The 16,537-nt window shown below is 40.5% G+C and overlaps 1 protein-coding gene and 1 pseudogene across 1 annotated transcript in view; both read left to right on the top strand.

Moving 5' to 3' along the window:
* LOC138378802 (zinc finger protein 91-like) overlaps nucleotides 1-16,537 on the top strand; it is a 333,199-nt gene that overhangs the window by 50,633 nt on the left and 266,029 nt on the right. The window lies entirely within an intron of this gene.
* LOC138378338 (ATPase WRNIP1 pseudogene) lies at nucleotides 1,701-3,759 on the top strand (annotated as a pseudogene).

Here is a 16,537-nt window from a genome sequence, read left to right as displayed (position 1 = left end):
TCAATGCCAAAAAGCCAAGTCAGACCTGGAAATTATTGTGGGAAAGAATAAATGGTGCAGACAAACCCAGGCGCGCCTCGACCCTCTGTGAAGAAAAACCACAAGATCAGCCCCCAAACTTCTAGTGAAGTCAGGCAGGATTTACCTCTGCCTGCCAGGGAGATTTCAGTTCAGGAACATTCAGCCATTTTTCATTTTGTGGCTTTTGGAATCTTAAATGTTTTAAAAGAACTATCATTATTTTTCAAAGGTGGCAAAAAATGAGTCCTAAAGGACTGGCTTTCTCTAAATCTTAGAGAACCAAGGCAGATCTTTAGGAAGGTCCAGTAGTCTCCGCACAAGGGGCCCCTAAAAGCCCAACTAGCCGACAGTGGGTAGTGGGGAAAGAGCTGGCCCTGGCCCCTCCCTGCCCCCAGGCTTTCTTGCTGACCCTGACAGGCCATAAAACTCCATCCCCAGGGTGGCTCCTCTGTGGTCCTTCACACCTCCACAGTGAGGAGGAGGAGGAGGAAGACCACCCCCATCCCATTTGTTGCAGGCTTCCCCCACTCCCCACAGGCAGTGGCCCTGGGAGCAGGACTGCAAAAGAGATGGGGACACGTGAATGATGAGCAGGATTGACTTTTAAAAAAATATGCTAATGCACTAAAAAAAGTGAGACATGAATTTTACATGTTGTGCGCACAGAAAGGAAGCAGCAGATAGGCACTTTCTACACCTCTGGAAACAAGAACATGAAATGCTGAGGCAATGCGCTGGACCAGACACGTGAACCTGAGAAGGCCAAAGGTTCAAAGAGCCCCCAAGCAAGTGTGCACAAGAGCGTGTGCCTGTGCGTTTACACGTGCGTGTGCGCAGTAGCTGTTACCATCCATTAGCGCCTGTCATTTGGCGGATACAGACACATTAGGAAGAATAGAAAGATTGTGATTCTGTTAATTAAAAAAAAAAATCTCTTTTCTTCTGATAGGTCATAAGCCATGGTAAATTTTCTTTCTTTTTTTTTTTTTTTTTGAGACAGAGTCTCGCTCTGTTGCCCGGGCTAGAGTGAGTGCCATGGCGTCAGTCTAGCTCACAGCAACCTCAGACTCCTGGGCTTAAGCGATCCTACTGCCTCAGCCTCCCGAGTAGCTGGGACTACAGGCATGTGCCACCATGCCTGGCTAATTTTTTGTATATATATTTTTTAGTTGGCCAGATAATTTCTTTCTATTTTTAGTAGAGACGGGGTCTCACTCTTGCTCAGGCTGGTCTCGAACTCCTGACCTCGAGCGATCCACCCGCCTCGGCCTCCCAGAGTGCTAGGATTACAGGCGTGAGCCACCGCGCCCGGCCGCCATGGTAAATTTTCAATTCAACCCTCCAGAAAAATTAGAATCCTAGCAGGCTAACACAAATCACCTCTAAGTGGGATGTCAGGGAACTTCACCCAAATCATTTCAGTTCCTTTTATGTCCCCATAACGCTGGTGCCTGCAGACCTCGAATTCTGTCCTCTTCTCATGACAGAGAGAAAAACAAGTATCAAAATGCCTACAATCTCTACTCCTGCAGCTTGCAGAGAAATTAGCAGAAGATGGCCTCACCTTTGTCTATTTCTGAGGGATCTTAGTGTTTTCTCTTTTAATTTCTCTTAGTGTGGTCAGTGGCGGTGACATTTTTATGATAATATTTATAGTTGAATTGTGAATATCCTGAAGAATGTTTTCTATTTTAAATTTCCTGTGCAGCAAGGATATAGATCCAATTTTTAGGAATGTCTCCCTTCATATTTTGGTTAAACAAGTAACACACGTTGACCAGGTGCAGAGCCCCGTGTGCCAGCAGATGATGCCCGCCGCGCACATCAACTCGCACCTGGACCGCTGTCTGCTGCTCCACCCCGCGGGGCACGCGGAGCCCGCAGCCGACCTGCACAGCGCCAGGGAGCGGGCCAAGGGACCCTGGCCACCAGCACCAAGAGGCGGCGGCTGTAGGAGAGCTCCGCGCTGAAGAAGCCGGACACCCTCAAGGCGGCTGAGAGCAGCAAGGGGGAGGGCAAGGAGGGCGACGATGGCGGCGAGACCCAGAGCAGGGAGAGCTACGACGCGCTGCCTATGCCCAGCGGCGCCCGCCCCATCCCCGACTTCCCGGTGGCCCGCTCCAGCAGCCCCGGGAGGAAGGGGTCGGGAAAGGGGCCGGCGGCCGCAGCCGCTGCTGTGGGCAGCGCGTCTCCCCACAGCTGGGACGAGGCTGAGGTGCAGAAGGAGGAGGAGGCCGTGGGCGAAGGCGATGGCGACGGAGACGCGGAGGCAGACAGCAAGGACGACCCGGGGCACTGGGATGTGGAGGACGCCGCCACCGCCGCCGCCACCTGTGGGGCCAGCGGCGGGCAGTCTGCACCCCAGCGCGCTGGGCGCGGAGGAGATCCGGCAGATGCTGGAGGGCAAGCCACTGGCCAAGATGCGTCCTGACTCGCTGCAGGACTACATGGGGCAGAGCAGGGCTGTGGGGCAGGAGACCTTGTTCCGCTCGCTCTTGGAGACCAACGAAATTCTCTCCTCGCTCATCCTTTGGGGGCCACCGGGCTGCGGCAAGACCACTCTGGCTCACATCATAGCCAACAACAGCAAGAAGCATAGCACAAGGCTTGTGACATTGTCTGCAACAAATGCCAAGACAAATGATGTGCGAGATGTCATAAAACAAGCTTAAAATGAAAAGAGCTTTTTCAAAAGGAAAACCATCCTTTTTATTGATGAGATTCATCGGTTCAATAAATCTCAGCAGGACACTACCTTCCTCACGTGGAATGTGGGACGATCACCCTGATCGGGGCAACCACTGAGAGCCCTTCCTTCCAGGTCAATGCTGCTCTTCTGAGCCGCTGTCGGGTGATTGTTCTTGAGAAACTTCCAGTAGAGGCAATGGTGACTATTTTAATGCGAGTGATCAACTCACTGGCAATCCACATCCTAGACTCTAGCGGTCCCACTGACACTCTGGGCCACAGTAGCAACAGCAGCTCTGAGCCCTCCGTGATCACAGAGGACAAAGCAGTAGACACTCTGGCTTACCTCGATGACGGGGACGCCGGGCTGGGTTGAATGGACTGCAGTTGGCTGTGCTGGCCAGGCTAAGCTCCAGGAAGATGTTCTGTAAGAAGAGTGGGCAAACCTATTCTCCCAGCAGAGTTCTGATCACTGAGAATGACCTGAAGGAAGGCCTGCAGCGATCCCACATTTTGTACGACCGTGCAGCAGAGGAGCACTACAACTGCATCTCCGCCCTGCACAAGTCCATGCGGGGCTCCGACCAGAACGCCTTCCTCTACTGGCTGGCTCGCATGTTTGAGGGAGGAGAGGACCCGCTTTACGTGGCAAGGAGGCTCGTGAGGTTCGCCTGCGAGGACATAGGTCTGGCAGACCCATCTGTGTTAACACAAGCAATCGCTGCCTACCAAGGCTGTCATTTTATAGGCATGCCTGAATGTGAGGTGCTTCTGGCCCAGTGTGTAGTCTATTTTGCCAGAGCCCCAAAGTCCATTGAGATATTCAGTGCCTACAGCAACATCAAAGCCCGCCTGAGGAACCACCAGGGCCCTCTGCCCCCGGTGCCTCATGGCCTTCTGCACCTGAGGAACATGGCAACCGGGCTGATGAAGGATTTGGGCTACTGCAAAGGCTACAAGTACAACCCCCTGTGCAGCGAGCCTGTGGAGCAGGAAGACCTGCCTGAAGAGTTGAGAGGAGTTGATATTTTCAAGCAAAGGAGGTGCTGACTCTTTTAGGCTATGACAGCAGAAGTATGTTTCTTTTTTTAGGAAGGGCCAGAAAGAAGGAGTAACTGGACTGTGAAGATGGTTGCCTGGTAGAAGTTAAAACAGACCAACATTTTGTGCCAGAAATTTAAGAGTTCTGTAGGTGGAGGTGCAGTTACTTCAACTAAATGTGTGACATTGAAATTGTGTTCATTTGCACTCTGTGCAATGGTTATGCTTATGAAAATATCTGGCAGCTTTGTGCAATGAATTAATGTTATAAGGAATTATCTGTTTTGTCATAATATTTAAGTCATAATGTCATTTCAGAATTCAGTTCTGTAGGATTTTTTTCCTTTAAAAAAATGTATATTCTGGGTAGTTTTAATTGGTAAAAAAAATGTAATTGTGATTTCAGACTGCATAGTGTTTTGGGTATTTTTTTTATATGCAAAGGTCTTACAAGCCAATAAAACTATTTCAAAGTAAAAAAAAAAAACAAGTAACACATGATAACTTGGGTGGAAAATAATAATTGAAAAAATAGAGATGAGAAATAAGAAAAAGAAAGATAAAAAAGTCAACATCCCACCCTCTAGAGGTAATCACTGTCAACATTTTGTGTATGGCCTTGGGGACTATGCATATGCGGGGGTCTGTACATGTGCACACACACAAAATAGCACGTGCACTGCAACACTGTGCCCAGGACTTTGTATACGATGCCCTATTTTCTGCGTACAAAACCCCAAGGCTAGGAAGGATCACAAAGCAAGGAAGCTGGGTCTCTGGCAAGTTCATAGCAGAAGGACTTGAGGACCCAGTGTGACCGCAGTCTCCTGATGTCACCATCCCCTCTGCTCCTGAAGAAAGATCAGGGGAAACTTCCTAGAATTTCCTTCCCCATGTTGTCCAGGAAGGAGTCTGTCAGAGAAGCACTGGGGCAGTTGGGAAGAACAGTCTTCATCCTCCATCAGCCCTTGCATGTAGCTGACCGCCCCATGACTGCATGATTTCTGGGTCCTTTCTCTTCGTGGTGTGTCCTAGGTGAGATTCACAGTCGGCAAACCCGGGGCCAGTAAGTGATGGGGCAGAGGCCAGAGGTGGGAAGGAAGGTGGGCGGGACAGACCCCCTGCCCATAGAGGAGCACAGGGCCCGCCACGCACTGTTACATGGGAGTCCCCTCACACGTGTAGAACCCGGCTTTGTGGATGGCAAAGCTGTGAGAATGTGCAATTGGCCCAAGGCCACACACGGAGCCAATCCATGTCAGAGTGACGACTCAAGCCCAGCGCTCTGGCTCCAAAGCACACTGGGGCCCCGGGAGGCTGCCCTTACACAGAAGGTGCCAGTGGGCCTCACGGTGTGGAGGGGAGAGAGACGGCTGCAGAGTTTCAGGGTGAGATGGAACAGCAGTCAGAAGGAATGCAAGGGGAAGAATACAAGCGTGCAGAAGAGGCAGTCCCTGGGGGTGGGGGGGAGAGTGACCAAAACAACTTCTAAGGCCAGTTCCAGAAGCACAGGGACAAGATACCAGGTCAGGGAGCCTCCACCACAAAGGGCTCTGACGCCAGAGGGAGAGCCAGCCCTCCTGGAGCTTGCCTTGACTCGGGCCCTCTGCGTAGGGGAGACCTAGATACTAAGTACCTAGGTCTGACGCCAGGTCCCAAGGAGCCGTATTCCAGCAGGGTGTTCCAGGAGGGCTGGCTGAGCCTCACACTGTTGTCCTAGACTTACTGCTTTCTCAGTGTGTTTCCTTGAATTTGAATATTCATGTGTCTGAACTTTTTTCTTCATTTTTGTAGTTCTGTAATAATTTGAGACCTGACTTGTAAAATTAGCTTCTGAGTCATTTTTTCCCCTCAGTGACATCTCAGCATTTCTCGTCTCCTAGCTGTGCAGCAAATGCTGATTCCTGTCCTAGACCAAAGACCACAGTGGGAAAGTTCTGACGAGGGACTGAATCAGTCTCCTGAAAGATGGAGCAGGTACCAACAGGAACTTGATCTTTATAGCCATGAAAAGGCAACCTGATTTTTGAAATAGCTATTGCCAGGATCCCAGAAGATGCAAGATGGGGATGAGGCGCCCTTGCATGTGACACTGACTGTACGTGCTGTGTCTGCATCAACCGAAGGGTCTGTACGTCCACCAGCTCCTCCCTCTGCACACGTCTCCATGCGGTGGGCTGCCTTCGTCTCTCTATCACCCTTCTCCTTTCCCTTTTATCTGGTCGTGTTCCATCACTGGAGTACAGATTTATGAATTTTAGCTTGGTCTTTGTTCCCCATTCTTTAATTTAAATTTACAATGACTAGAGCACTTAATTTGCTTTTTAAAAAAGCAAACAAAAGGAAGTAGCTTTTTAACACTAATTGATTTTTCCTGCAGTGGAAAAGAAGCTCTCCTGCCCTGGTCACATGGCCTGTGATGAAGATGAGGAGGCCTGTTGTCATCTGTGGCTCTGCACAACCTGGGTCAAGGGTACCTTTCCAAAGAAGGGCATCCTGGAGGCATGCCAAGGCCTCGAGTCCTCCAGAAGATGAGAGAACTGATCCCATTTTCCAGGTAACTGGCAGGGACACAGATGATCTGGGTTTATAAAGAAAATAGGAGATGCAGAGAATCCTGTTCTCTGACACTGTGATCCATTAAAAGAGATTTCCAAGTTCTGTGTGCAGAAATGGTTATCACTTCTTGTGGCAGAAAGGAATAAATACAAGCCAATTTAACAAGATGCCCTGAGGCCATTGGCAATGCAGAAAGATTATAAATCAATAGATTTTTTGTGTTTATACACCTTCCAACAATGTCATTACAAATAAATCCATAGATAAAAATTCACAAAGCATTCACCTTCTAACAGCTGCTAAAGTATTTGTCCTGATTAACAATTTAAAATAATGTTTTCAAATAGGAGGCTAACTCTGAAAAACAGTTATTGGTAAACCCCAAAGGAAGGAGGAAGGGAAAACATTACTTCACTTTAGTTTTTAACTTCTACTTAGAATAAAATTATTCGACCCTCAAACTGTGGTAGTTGGTAATGGGGCAGATGGTGCTTTGATGCCATAAGATATGCATGGAACAGCTTTCTGAAACATCTGTTTTACTCAAAAATATTTAGGGAAGACTTTATATTTTTAAAAACCTGTCTATATTATGGCATAGGATATGTTATTAGCCATATAAAATAAAATGTAAGATTTCAAATAAATTACTATTTATTGTTGAGTACTCAGATGGAAACACATCCGAGTACCTGAGAGAGGAAGTGGCCCATAAATGTACACATGTGTATGTATACATAATTAACGGGGCTCGTTAATGCAGAGCAGTGACTACAACACAGTGCTCTAATCCCTGTGCATCGCAAATGTTTGTTCTCTGGGTTTATTTTCAGAAATGTTACAATGCTCTACTAACTCATAAGAAATCTATATACATTCCACCCACATTCAGAGTATGTATTAAAGAAATGGAGGTATTTAGGGTAATATTAATACTGTACTGGCAACCTTAGAAAATTTTCCAGACACAAACCTTTCACATGGATAGTAGTTCCTTTTCCCTGAAGGATCCTGCAGCAGCTAACACAACACCAAATGAGAATCTGCCCAGCCTGAGAGTTTGGTGTGTGTTATCAATTAGCTGCTCCAAAGAGCAGAGACCAGGGTTTGCTTGTTAAGAACTGCAAAGTGGACACTTTTTGCCATTTTATTCTATTTATTCATTTAGTCTTTCATTCAATAAGTACAGCCTGGAGGGTGATCACGTCTGTGTTTGGAGAGCCTGGGGGCTCTGTTCTTGCCGCTATGGCTGGGGTCCCAGTGGATTGCACACCGACAGCCTATATTTCTACTTTCCTGCTGATGAAATCTCAGCAATTTGACATTCCCAGGCAAGTCTCCTTCCCAGGGCATGATGTTGACAGGTATGACGCTCCTACCAAGAGTAACAGAATCAAAGACTACTCAGTGTTGGGCACTGGAGTTAGGGTGAGAATTTTAATAGCTGAGTCTTGACTGGCCACAGATAAGACTTTTGGGGGAGAACTCATTGGCATCTGCACTCTGCACAATTCTGGCTCATTTGTCCTAGTTCTCTGTGTCTACCAGACCTACCTGACATGACTCAAATGGTTGCTTGTGTTGTGGGATTACCCAGCATTATTTGTGTTTGCTATTAAAAAAATGGGTTTAGTCCTAAAAGGAGACAATACACTGCACTGACATGGCATTCTGTTTCTGTCTTCTTGGAATCTTATGTTTCCAGTGTGGTGCAAAAATAGCCTGTTAGAAGGAAAATTTCTTTCATTTTATTCATAATTCTGATCATTAATATTCCAAATACATGCAAAATACTTTTTAAAACGATGCAATAACTATTAAAAGAATGTGTGTATATAGAAAAAATGATAAATTACACAATTATAGGTAGGAGTTGTGTCAAATCGGTGAAATTTTGAGTGCTTTTGTTTCTATTTCTCAAAATGTAGTTAGATTTCTTGTTGAATAAAATAGCAGCATTGTAAACCCTTCCATCTACTTCCTTGACATCCCAGTCTGTTTGCAGAATTGTGCATTATGCCTTTGAAAACTGATGGAGACGTGCAATGAGGACTGTTGCACTGAGAGGCTGAATCATTCTTCTCAGGGAATGGAAAATGCTCCAGTGTTGCCCAGCTTCCTGTAAAGAAAAGATAAAGAAAGAATTCATTCCCCAAAATAAAGTGGCTTACATGTACAGAAAAACGCCCCTGAAGTACAATACCTGAGACTGTCAAATAAAATATATATGCATATACTTATATTTCAAATGTGTGGTTGCCTGAGCACAAAAGTAAGAAATCCTTGGAGGGTATAGAAGGTGATAAAGTTACAGTAGAGAATTTCAGAGGCTCTTACAGCTGCATTTTCTGACATTTCTCAATCCTGGTGGCTTAGACCATGGGCTTTCATGGCTGTCAGGACAGGAACCTCAAAAAGTGAGGTCATGTCAAAGATTCCTAGATAAAGCTAGATCCCTACCAGGTGACAGATCCACAAAGAGAGATGGCAAATATACTTGTCTGTTTTGATTTGGGCTCCGGGTGGAAGGATAATAAAGAAAAATTCCTAATGACAAGTCTCTCTTTATATGAGCTTAAAGTGTCATTTCATACAACTACTGTAGAAAAAAAAATTAAGAAAGCAAAACACTTGGCTTACAGTGTTTCTAGACACCTTAAAATTTTCCATGAATATAACCACAAAGACCCTGAAGTCACAATCAAATATTACAAAAAATATAAGGAAAAGAGTTATTGTGAACAAGAGTTGGCAGACAAACACAAACAAAATGCAAAATGAACCCCACAAAAATTGCAGATATTAGAATGATTATCTTAAAAACTAATATAAAGGTGTTTAATATGTTTAAATGTGTAGTTTACAAAGAATAAAAGTATGAATTAAGAAGAGCTTTAAAATTTACATTGCAATGTTATGTCAACACATTTGGCAACTGGAGAAAATAACAAATTTTAAGGAAAAATACAAATTGTCAAAACCAACTCAAAAAGAAATAAAATAGTTTGAATTGTCATCTATCCATTAAAGATATTAGGGGCTGGGCGTGGTGGCTCACACCTATAATCCTAACACTCCGGGAGGATCACTTGAGGTCAGGAGTTTGAGACCAGCCTGAACAAAAGTGAGACATCATTTCTATTAAAAATAGAAAAATAAACCAGCCAGGCAACTAAAAATAGAAACAAACAAACAAACAAAAATTAACCAGATGTGGTGGGGAGTGCCTGTAGTCCCAGCTACTCAGGAGGTTAAGGCAGAAGGATTGCTTGAGCCCAGGAGTTTGAGGTTGCTGTGACCTAGGCTGAGGCCACCACAAATCTAGCCTGGACAACACAGCAAGAGTGCTTCAAAAAAAAAAAAAAGATATTGACTCTGTCTCACAAAGAAAACACTAGTTTCAGATGGGTTTTATAGATAAATTATACTAAATACTAAGATGTTCTAGAAGTTAGGTAATAATAATAATAATACCCAAATTGAAATAGCTCACAAGAAAAGTATTAATTGAGAAAGTAAATCTCTATAAATTACCCAAAATGCAGTTCACAAAGACAGACATATAGAAAATATGAAATAGAGATTAAGAGACGTAGAGTGAGATTGTCTAATATGCATTTCATTAGAGTTCTAGACAAAGATAATAAATAGATGTGAGAGAACCAATATTGAAAGAATGACTGACAATTTTCTAAAATTAAGAAAAGACACAAATCTTTATATTCAGAAATCCCCACACATTCCAAGTAGTATAGTAGACAGATGTTCATAATAGGGACACCACAGTAAAATGATAGAGAGTCAAAGACACAGAGGAGATCTGAAGTGACTAGGGAGAAAATATGTCTGTAAAACAAAAATAATTAGACAGCTAACTTCGCAAAAGCAACATTGGCAACCAGACAACAATAGAAATATATCTTCAAAATTCTGAGTGAAGATAAATGACTCAGAACTGTAATAAAATTCACTTAGTAATTTTACTAAGTGAAACACATGGGATAAATGTGCTTAGGCAACACGTAAGGATAAATAAAATGAAAACTTGATCTAATGAACATAAGAAATGCTGCCTTCAAAAACTAGGGAATGTTTATTCATTCTAAATATGAATTAAATATACATTTGAATATTGACCACATGCTGGGCCAAAAAGTAAGACAAATTTTAGAGAATCAATATTCTACGGAACACATTTTCTAACCTAAGTTCAAAGAAGTTAGAAATCGAGGACAAATTACAGCACTCATAAATAATTTGTCAGTCAATATAAATTATAGTAGAAAATATTTAGGGCTGCATGATAATAAAATATTAGTGTTTTAAACATGTAGAATGTAGTGAAACATTAAATGGGACATTCATAAGTTTTAGAACTTATATTATTAAAGAAGATAGGCTAAAATAAAATTAGCTAAGTATCCAACTTAAATTAGAAAAAAAATTTAAACAAATCAAAGAAGAGGAAATAATAAAATGAGTGGAAATAGAGGATCAAACTAGACAAAAGATGATTCTTTGAAAAGACAAAGATAAGTGACAAATCCCTGACAAAATTCATCAATTAAAAAAAAAGAAGCCACAAATAAATAAGAATAGATGTGAAAAGGAGGCACAATTAGAGATGGAGGGAATATTGAAAAAATAGTCATATTAAGTTATAAACAAATTTATGCCAATATAGTCAAAAACAGGAAAAAGTGAACAAATTCCTAGAAAAATATAAAACACCAAAGCTGACTCAATAAAAATGAACAAATCTAAATTATCACATAACTATTAAAGATATTGAATTAGTTGTAAACATATTTCTGCATAAAGAATAAACCATTTCATGTGGGCTTTGTGAGTAAATTCTAGCAAATGTTTAATGAATCAAGAATTCCACAGCCAGGCACAGCAGCTCACACCTATAATCCTGGCACTTTGGGAAGCTGAGGTTGAACATTGCTTAAGTCCAGGAGTTCAACAACAGCCTGAGCAGGAAAGAGACCCTGTCTCTACAAAAAATAGAAAAATTAGCTGGACATCGTGGCTCGCACTTGTAGTCCCAGCTACTTGGGAGGCTGAAGTAGGAGGATGGCTTGAGCCCAGGAGTTGGAGGCTGCAGTGAGCTATGATGACTCCAGTACACACCAGCCTGGGACACAGAGCAAAACCCTGTCTCAAAAAATAAATAAATAAATAAATTCCACCCTTACACAAACTCTTTCAGAACACAAGAAAGAAGAAATTCTCCCCAAATTATTTTATAACAATATATCCTTGATATAAAACTAGACAAAATAATTTTAAAGAACATTGGTATTGATAAAAACAAATGCAAATGGAAATACAACACACCAAAATCTATGGGATACAATGAAAAGCAGTACTAAGAGAGAAATTGGTATCAATAAATCTCTACATCAAAAAACAAGTAGAAAGATGTCAAATAAACAACCTAGCAATGCACTTTAAAGAACAAGAAAGGAAAAAAAATGAAACTAAAAATTAGTAGACAGAAAGAAATAATAAAGATCAGAGCAGAGATAAATGAAATTGAGACAGAAACACAATAAAAAGATTAGCAAAACAAAAGGTTAGTTTTATGAAAAGGTAAACAAAATTGACTAAACTTTAGTTAGACTAAGAAAAAAAAAGAATATCCAAATACATAAAATCAGAGATAAAAAAGGAGACATTATAATTGTTACCACAGAAATTCAAAGGAACATCAGAGACTATTATGATAGTCTATTATGATGCCAATAAATTGGGAAACGTAGAAGAAAAGGACAAATTCCTAGACACATACAGCCTACCAAGATTGAACCATGAAGAAATAGAAAACCTGAACAGACCAATAATGAGTAACAACAGAAAAACAGTAATAAAAAGTCTCCCATCAAAGAAAAGCCCAGGACCTGATGGCATCAATGCAGAATTCTATGAAATACTTAAAGAAGAACTAGCACCAATTCTACTCAAACTATTCCAAAAACTTAAAGAAGAGGAAATACTTCCAAACTCCATTCTACAGGCCTGCAATAATACCTTGATACCAAAACCAGACAAGGACACAACAAAAAAGAAAACTACAGGCCAATATAACTGATGAACATAGATGCAAAAGTCTCCAACAAAATACTTCCAAACCAAACGTAATCACACATTAAAAAGATTATTCTCTATGATCAAATGTGAGTCATCCTGAAGATGCAAGGATGGTTCAACACATGCAAATCAATACACATGATACATCACATTAAGGACAAAAACCATATGATCATGTCAATAGAAGACAAAAAAGGTATTCAATAAAATTCAACATCCCTTCATGATAAAAACTCTTAACAAAGTGGTTACAGAAGGAACATATTATAACTCAAAACAGTAAAGGCCATATATGACAAACTCACAGCTAGCATCATACTGGATGGGGGAAAAATTGAAAGCCTTTCCTTTAAGATCTGGAACAAGACAAGGTTGCCCACTTTCACTGGTTTTATACAACAGAGTACTGAAAGCCCTAACCAGAATAATTAGGCAAAGAAAGAAATAAAGGTCATCTAAATTGAAAAGAAGTCAAATTGTCCTTGCTTACAGATGACATTATCTTATGTTTAGTAAAACCTGAAGACTGTGCCAAAAACCTTTTAGAACTAATAAATGGATTCAGTAAGTTTGTAGGATACAAAATCAACATGTAAAAATCAGTAGTATTACTATATCCCAACAGTGAACAATCTGAAAAATAAATCAAGAAAGCAATCCCCTTTATAATAGCTATAAAAAAAGTTAAAACAAAATACCTAAGAATAAACTTAACTAAAGAAATGAAAGATCTCTGCAATTGAAACTATAGAACACTGATGAAAGAAATTGAAGAGGACACAAAAAATGGAAAAATATCCCATGTTCATGTATTGGAAGAAGTTATATTGTTAAAATGTCTATAGTATCCAAAGTGATCTACAGATTCAATGCAATCCCTATCAAAATACCAATGACGTTTTTCACAAAAATAGAAAAAGCAATTCTAAAATTAACAAGGAATGACAAAAGACCCTTAATAGTTGAAGTAGTCCCAAGCAAAAAGAACAAAGCTGGAGGCATTCCATTACCTGATTTCAAAATATACTACAAAGCTATACTAACCAAAACAGCATGGTACTAACATAAAAAGAGGCACAGATCAATGAAACAGAATAGAGAACCCAGAAATAAATCCGTTCATTTATAGCCAACTCACTTTTTACAAAGGCACCAAGAACATAAATTGGAGAAAGGGCAGACTCTTAAATGAATGGTGCCAGAAGAACTAAATATTCCTACACAGAATAATGAAATAAGACCCCTTTCTCTCACTATATACAAAAATAAAATCAAAATGGATTAAAGACTTAAATGTAAGACCTGAAACTATGAAATTACTAGAAAACACTTAGGAAACACTTCAGGACTTTGGTCTGGGCAAAGATTTCTCAAATAAGACCTCAAAAGCACAGAAAACCAAAGCAAAAGTTGACAAATGGGATTTTATCAAGCTAAAAATCTTCTGCACAGTGAAGTAAACAATCAACAAAGTGAAAAGAAAACCTATAGAATGGGAGTAAATACTTGCAAACTATGCATTCAACAAAGGATTAATAACCAGAGTGTATAAAGAACTCAAACAAACCAATAGCAAAAATCCAAATAATCTGACTTAAAAAGGGGCAAACATCTGAATAGACATTGTTCAAAATAAGACATACAAAATGCCAAATGTCTATGCAAAAGTGCTCAACATCGCTAATCATTAGGGAAGTGAAAATCAAAACCACAATGAGAGATCATCTCACCCCAGTTAAAAAAGATGCTATCAAACAAAACAGAAAACGAATGTTGGCAAGGATTGAGAGAAAGGGGAACATTCATACACTGTTGATCAGAAAGTAAACTAGTACAGCCAATACAGAAAACAGTATGGGGCTTCTCATAAAACTAAAAATCAGCTACCACATGATCCAGCAATCCCATGCTGGATATATATCCAAAAGAAAGGAATCAGTATGTTGAAGCAATATCTGCCCTCCCATGTTTATTGCAGCACTAGTCACAATAGCCAAGATGTGGAATCAACTTAAGTGTTCATCAGTGGATGAATGGATAAAGGGGATGTGGTACATATATATATTGGAATAGTATTAAAGCCACAAAAAAGAATTAAATTCCATCATTTGCAGCAACATGGATGGAACTGGAGGATATTATGTTAAATTAAATAAGCCAGGCATAGAAAGACAAATACAGCATGTTCTCTCTCGTATGTGGGAGCTAAAAAAAAATTGATGTAATGGAGGTAGAGAGTAGAATGATGGCTGAAAAAGTAACGGGGATGAGGAAGAAGGGGGGGCTAGTTAAAGCAAACAAAACTACAGTGAGATGGAAAGAATGTGATCTAGCACAAGAGAGCAACTATAGTTAACAATATTGTGTAGTTTACGATAGCTAGAGGAGAAAAATTGGAATGTTCCCAAAACAAAGAAATGATAAATGGTTGAGGCGATAGATATCCTAATTACCAGATTTGATCCTTACACATCTTATACTTGTATTGAAATATCACCTGTACCCTAAAAATATGTACAGCTAATATGTATGAATAAAAATTAAAAATTAAAAAGAAAACAAAGGATGAGAGAGGAAGAAACCTACTAAACCAAATGTTAGCAATCCAATTGCACAATGCATGAAAAGATAATACCTCATGTTCAGGTTGGATTATCCTAGGAATGCAAGATGAATTTCATATTAGAAAATTCACTTAGATAATTTACCACTTTAATGTATTTTTAGAAACCACCCCTTGTATCTGACATTGGATTCTGGTAATCCATATAAGACAATAAAAAAAAAAATAAAGGATTTAAGTTTTGGAAGTGAAAAAATTTAAAAATATCTTTATTCACAAATGATACTTTTCCCTAAAAGATTCTATAAGGCAATTATTAAAAATTAATAAGAGAGCCTGGCAAAGTTACATTGATATGAGCTCAATTCACAAAAATCCATTGCATTTCTGTACACCAGGAGCAAACTGAAATTCAATTTTTAAAACATGCTATCTACAAGTGCAACAAAAAATAATGTTTCTAAGAATAAATGCAGCAAACGTGTACAAGACTTTAATGTAAGAAATCCTAAAACTATGTTAAAAGACATTTTTAAAAAAACTTAATTAATGGAAACACATGTCAGATGTATAGTTGGGAAGACTCAATATTGGAATCACATCAACTCTCCCACAAATTAATTCATGGAATTAATTAAATCCTAATTAAATTGCAAATTAGTGTTTCACAGAAGTTGACAATATGATTGCGAATTGTATCTGGAAGTTCACGTTGCCAATAGCTAAGACACTTTTGAATAAGGAAAATAAGGTGATGGTACCTGTGCAACCCAATATCAAAACACATTAACACAACCATGTGCAGTGTCAGAGCAGGAATAGACAAACCAAGCAATGGGCCAAAAAGAGAGCGAACAAACTGACCTATGAGTATGGTATGGAAACTTGATTTACTGCTGTTTCTATGGGAAAATCTGGACTGTTCACGAATTTAAGTGCATGAAAATGAATCCACACTTCACACCATACACATACAAAACAATCAATCCAGATAGACCAAAATTTTTACTGTCAAAGGCAAACTCTAAGACTTAGAAGAAGGGGGAAAAAACCCACATATAGGCAACGCAACCTGCAAAAAACAGCTTGGATTCAGAGACGCAGCTCTGGATGGGTTAGGGGCTGTGGCCCTGAAGTTTTGCTGCCTCAGTTCCAATCCCGACTTCATCACTTCCTAGATGAGAGGTCTTGGGAAAATTACTGAATTTCCCCAATCAAGTGTCTTCATCTGTAATAATGGGGTAATATTAACACTCCCTCCAGAGCTTTAAGTAAAGCTTCAGTGAGATCCTTTCTGTAAAGTGCGCAGCACAGGATCAGCACGTGGTAGAAGCTCAGAAATGCCGCCAGGACAATGACCCTGGCCATTTGGACAACTGTGGGAGAATCCAGGGAGCCAGAGCCATATTTCCTGGAGAAAAGCAGGAAATTCAAGATTTGATGCCCTGGTGAAGGAGGCCTAGGATTTTGTGGTGTTCCAGTGGGAAGAGCTAGTTCTGAGGGAGACGGATGCCAGAATACAGAAGAAATGTTTAACCATTTAAAATGGACCAATGACTGTTTACTCCA

This window comes from Eulemur rufifrons, chromosome 30, assembly GCF_041146395.1.
Source record: "Eulemur rufifrons isolate Redbay chromosome 30, OSU_ERuf_1, whole genome shotgun sequence".
Classification (NCBI taxonomy): domain Eukaryota; kingdom Metazoa; phylum Chordata; class Mammalia; order Primates; family Lemuridae; genus Eulemur; species Eulemur rufifrons.
Note: the sequence above shows the minus strand (reverse complement) of the source record. Positions and strands in the feature narration are given on the sequence as shown.